This window comes from Ictalurus punctatus, chromosome 15, assembly GCF_001660625.3.
Source record: "Ictalurus punctatus breed USDA103 chromosome 15, Coco_2.0, whole genome shotgun sequence".
NCBI lineage: Eukaryota > Metazoa > Chordata > Actinopteri > Siluriformes > Ictaluridae > Ictalurus > Ictalurus punctatus.
Window position 1 is genome coordinate 7509975 of NC_030430.2, and position 6225 is coordinate 7516199.

A 6225-nucleotide genomic window follows, 5' to 3' on the forward strand; every position below is an offset into this window, starting at 1 on the left:
CTTACTTGTTACGTTCTTGAATTACATGCATAAATTCATGCGTTACTTTCTGTACGTACTTATTACCAATTGTACCTTCTAGCGCTTACTTTACTTGTTAGTTTTTCACGTAAAGTAAAAGCTTCTTTACTTGTTCCCTATGTTACTTGTTCCCCATGTTACTTTACTTGTTCCGTGTTACTTTACTTGCTTTACTTTCTTTACTTGTTCCTTATTTTACTTTACTTGCATTACTTTCTTTACTTGTTCCCTGTGTTACTTTACTTGCTTTACTTTCTTTACTTGTTCCCTGTGTTACTTTACTTGTTCCCTGTTACTTTACTTGCAGTACTTACTTTACTTGTTCCCTGTTACTTTACTTGCAGTACTTTCTTGACTTGTTCCCTGTGTTACTTTACTTGCATTACTTTCTTTACTTGTTCCTTGTTACTTTACTTGCATTACTTTCTTTACTTGTTCCTTGTTACTTTACTTGCATTCCTTGTTCCCTGTGTTACTTGCATTAGTTACTTTACTTGTTCCCTGTTACTTTACTTGCAGTAGTTTCTTTACTTGCAGTAGTTTCTTTACTTGTTCCCTGTGTTACTTTACTTGCATTACTTTCTTTACTTGCATTACTTTCTTTACTTGTTCCGTTACTTTACTTGCATTACTTATTCCCTGTTACTTTACTTGCATTCCTTGTTCCCTGTGTTACTTGCATTACTTTCTTTACTTGTTCCCTGTGTTACTTTACTTGCAGTACTTTCTTAACTTGTTCCTGTACTTGTATTACGTACTCCTTTCTTTACATTATTAACTTGCCTTACTTGTTACCTACTTTGTATATTTTCAGTCAGTGTAAAAACTAATTTGTATCCTGTTTTCCTCTATTACATCAGTTCCCTTCTTTTCCTTGTTAACACACCCCAGACACTTAATCAGGGTTGCATGTACACCAAAAATCAAAGACGTTACTTTCTGTACGTACTTATTACCAATTGTACCTTCTAGCGCTTACTTTACTTGTTAGTTTTTCACGTAAAGAAAAAGCTTCTTTACTTGTTCCCCATGTTACTTGTTCCCTGTTACTTTACTTGTTCCCTGTTACTTTACTTGCTTTACTTTCTTTACTTGTTCCCTGTTACTTTACTTGCTTTACTTTCTTTACTTGTTCCCTGTTACTTTACTTGCATTACTTTCTTTACTTGTTCTGTTACTTTACTTGCATTACTTTCTTTACTTGTTCTGTTACTTTACTTGCAGTACTTTCTTTACTTGTTCTGTTACTTTACTTGCAGTACTTTCTTTACTTGTTCCCTGTGTTACTTTACTTGCAGTACTTTCTTTACTTGTTCCCTGTGTTACTTTACTTGCATTACTTTCTTTACTTGTTCCGTTACTTTACTTGCATTACTTATTCCCTGTTACTTTACTTGCATTACTTTCTTTACTTGTTCCCTGTGTTACTTTACTTGCATTACTTTCTTTACTTGTTCCCTGTGTTACTTTACTTGCATTACTTTCTTTACTTGTTCCGTTACTTTACTTGTTCCCTGTGTTACTTGCATTACTTTCTTTTTGTTCCCTGTGTTACTTTACTTGTTCCCTGTGTTACTTGCATTACTTTCTTTTTGTTCCCTGTGTTACTTTACTTGTTCCCTGTTACTTTACTTGCAGTACTTACTTTACTTGCAGTACTTACTTTACTTGTTCCCTGTGTTACTTTACTTGCAGTACTTACTTTACTTGTTCCCTGTGTTACTTTACTTGCATTACTTTCTTTACTTGCATTACTTTCTTTACTTGTTCCTTGTTACTTTACTTGCATTACTTACTTTTCTTGTTCCCTGTGTTACTTTACTTGTTCCCTGTTACTTTACTTGTTCCCTGTTACTTTACTTGCATTACTTTCTTTACTTGTTCCCTGTGTTACTTTACTTGCATTACTTTCTTTACTTGTTCTGTTACTTTACTTGCATTACTTTCTTTACTTGTTCCGTTACTTTACTTGCATTACTTATTCCCTGTTACTTTACTTGCATTACTTTCTTTACTTGTTCCCTGTGTTACTTTACTTGCATTACTTTCTTTACTTGTTCCGTTACTTTACTTGTTCCCTGTGTTACTTGCATTACTTTCTTTGTTCCCTGTGTTACTTTACTTGTTCCCTGTTACTTTACTTGCAGTACTTACTTTACTTGTTCCCTGTGTTACTTTACTTGCATTACTTTCTTTACTTGCATTACTTTCTTTACTTGTTCCTTGTTACTTTACTTGCATTACTTTCTTTACTTGTTCCCTGTTACTTTACTTGCAGTACTTACTTTTCTTGTTCCCTGTGTTACTTTACTTGTTCCCTGTTACTTTACTTGCAGTAGTTTCTTTACTTGTTCCCTGTTACTTTACTTGTTCCCTGTTACTTTACTTGCATTACTTTCTTTACTTGTTCCCTGTGTTACTTTACTTGCATTACTTTCTTTACTTGTTCCCTGTGTTACTTTACTTGCATTACTTTCTTTACTTGTTCCCTGTGTTACTTTACTTGCATTACTTTCTTTACTTGCATTACTTTCTTTACTTGTTCCTTGTTACTTTACTTGCATTACTTTCTTTACTTGTTCCCTGTTACTTTACTTGCAGTACTTACTTTTCTTGTTCCCTGTGTTACTTTACTTGCATTACTTTCTTTACTTGCATTACTTTCTTTACTTGTTCCTTGTTACTTTACTTGCAGTACTTACTTTTCTTGTTCCCTGTGTTACTTTACTTGCATTACTTTCTTTACTTGCATTACTTTCTTTACTTGTTCCCTGTGTTACTTTACTTGCATTACTTTCTTTACTTGTTCCCTGTGTTACTTTACTTGCATTACTTTCTTTACTTGTTCCCTGTGTTACTTGCATTACTTTCTTTTTGTTCCCTGTGTTACTTTACTTGTTCCCTGTTACTTTACTTGCAGTAGTTTCTTTACTTGTTCCCTGTTACTTTACTTGTTCCCTGTTACTTTACTTGCATTACTTTCTTTACTTGTTCCCTGTGTTACTTTACTTGCATTACTTTCTTTACTTGTTCCCTGTGTTACTTTACTTGCATTACTTTCTTTACTTGTTCCCTGTGTTACTTGCATTACTTTCTTTTTGTTCCCTGTGTTACTTTACTTGTTCCCTGTTACTTTACTTGCAGTACTTACTTTACTTGCAGTACTTACTTTACTTGTTCCCTGTGTTACTTTACTTGCATTACTTTCTTTACTTGCATTACTTTCTTTACTTGTTCCTTGTTACTTTACTTGCATTACTTTCTTTACTTGTTCCCTGTTACTTTACTTGCATTACTTTCTTTACTTGTTCCCTGTTACTTTACTTGCATTACTTTCTTTACTTGTTCCCTGTTACTTTACTTGCAGTACTTACTTTTCTTGTTCCCTGTGTTACTTTACTTGTTCCCTGTTACTTTACTTGCAGTAGTTTCTTTACTTGTTCCCTGTTACTTTACTTGTTCCCTGTTACTTTACTTGCATTACTTTCTTTACTTGTTCCCTGTGTTACTTTACTTGCATTACTTTCTTTACTTGTTCCCTGTGTTACTTTACTTGCATTACTTTCTTTACTTGTTCCCTGTGTTACTTGCATTACTTTCTTTTTGTTCCCTGTGTTACTTTACTTGTTCCCTGTTACTTTACTTGCAGTACTTACTTTACTTGCAGTACTTACTTTACTTGTTCCCTGTTACTTTACTTGCATTACTTTCTTTACTTGCATTACTTTCTTTACTTGTTCCTTGTTACTTTACTTGCAGTACTTTCTTTACTTGTTCTGTGTTACTTTACTTGCAGTACTTTCTTTACTTGTTCTGTTACTTTACTTGTTCCCTGTTACTTGTTCCGTTACTTTACTTGCATTACTTATTCCCCGTTACTTTACTTGCATTACTTATTCCCTGTTACTTTACTTGCATTACTTGTTCCCTGTGTTACTTTACTTGCAGTACTTTCTTTACTTGTTCCCTGTTACTTTACTTGCATTCCTTGTTCCCTGTGTTACTTGCATTACTTTCTTTACTTGTTCCGTGTTACTTTACTTGCATTCCTTGTTCCCTGTGTTACTTGCATTACTTTCTTTACTTGTTCCCTGTGTTACTTTACTTGTTCCCTGTTACTTTACTTGCAGTACTTACTTTACTTGTTCCCTATTTTACTTTACTTGCTTTACTTTCTTTACTTGTTCCCTGTGTTACTTTACTTGCAGTACTTTCTTTACTTGTTCCTTGTGTTACTTTACTTGTTCCGTTACTTTACTTGCATTACTTATTCCCTGTTACTTTACTTGCATTCCTTGTTCCCTGTGTTACTTTACTTGTTCCCTATTACTTTACTTGCATTACTTTCTTTACTTTTTCCCTGTGTTACTTTACTTGTTCCCTATTACTTTACTTGCATTACTTTCTTTACTTGTTCCCTGTGTTACTTTACTTGCAGTACTTTCTTTACTTGTTCCTTGTGTTACTTTACTTGTTCCGTTACTTTACTTGCATTACTTATTCCCTGTTACTTTACTTGCATTCCTTGTTCCCTGTGTTACTTTACTTGTTCCCTATTACTTTACTTGCATTACTTTCTTTACTTTTTCCCTGTGTTACTTTACTTGTTCCCTATTACTTTACTTGCATTACTTTCTTAACTTGTTCCTGTACTTGTATTACGTACTCCTTTCTTTACATTATTAACTTGCCTTACTTGTTACCTACTTTGTATATTTTCAGTCAGTGTAAAAACTAATTTGTATCCTGTTTTCCTCTATTATATCAGTTCCCTTCTTTTCCTTATTAAACACACCCCAGACACTTAATCAGGGTTGCATCTGCACCAAAAATTGAAGACTTTTTTTAAAAATGTGTATTTATTTATTTACTTACTTACTATTTTTCTCTTCAGGAGCGAAATGCACAGATCATTCTGAAAGCACTCTGTCACTTCATAAAAGAATTATAATCTGGATTAGTGATATAAGTAATTTTATAAGTAGAGCTGCACAAAGTAACACAATAATAATTTTCCAGCCAGTCTCTAAACCATCTGCTGGGTCGTGCGACTGATCCCGGTTGATGTCATCAAAAGACTGCAGTTATATATAAATAATATTGCAATATAACCACCATATTATTTTATTTTGTTTAAATTGTGAAAAGTTCTAAACTTTTATTACAACTAAATGCCCACGGTCCTGATCCTGCCAAATATGTTCATGCCCAAACAACTCCCGGTAGTCCGGTGAATAATTTCAGCTCTTAACAAATTGAGAGTTTATAGTTGGTCATGTGGTGATGTTTTCTTTCTTTGACCAACAGTAAAAATGGATTTAATCCCCTGTTAAGAAGGAAATGAGAACGCGGACATGAACTAGAAAAAGCTCCTCGTTCCAGATTTCTCCAGATCTAACGAGAAGAATTTGTTTCTGTGCTGCATCATGGTATTACATCGTCCGTGCGTGTCACTCCTGCCCAAAGCCCTCGGTCTCCTCTATGGCGAACAGCAGTTTCTCCTTTAGCTGCTCGTAGCTTTTATACGGAGGAAGGTATGTATGTATTTTTCCCATCCGTCACCACTTCTCCAGTTCTACACAAGATGCTGGTCAAGTGTGACGTACAGATGAGCAACCTACCGGAGAAGAAGTTAATGTGAGAATTACTAAAAGATTCGAGACAGCAATTAAAGTTGAGTGTGTGTGTGTGTGTGTGTGTGTGTGTGTATGGAGAATTTATATTTTTACCTGAACAAGATGTGCACATAAAACCAGATGCAGTCCTTTAATTTTATATTATGATATTATATGATATTATGACATTATTCCTTCAAAATGAACTACAACAGCTAGAGTTCAGTGTGTATAAATATGTATATTTTTATTTGAATGATTTTAAAAACAGGAAGGAAAACCAATCATTTAACTCCGTGACTCGCTCACATAAATGCACAGTTTAAGCATTTCATTATTTCTACAAGTTACGGTAACTTATCCTGTTATGTATTTCTCTCATTGCAATGTTTTTTATTCTGAGTGCATTGCTCATGTTGGTCGTCGCAGCTGTTTTCAGTGATGATGATAGATAAACGATGCATAAAGCTGTTCATTTACCTGCGCATTAATGCACACTAACACGTGTATATCGTTCAGGGTGAAGTTTTCTTTTTGGATATTAGCAGTGATTTTCATTTTCCTAACTAGTTTTAATAAACTTGCAGGA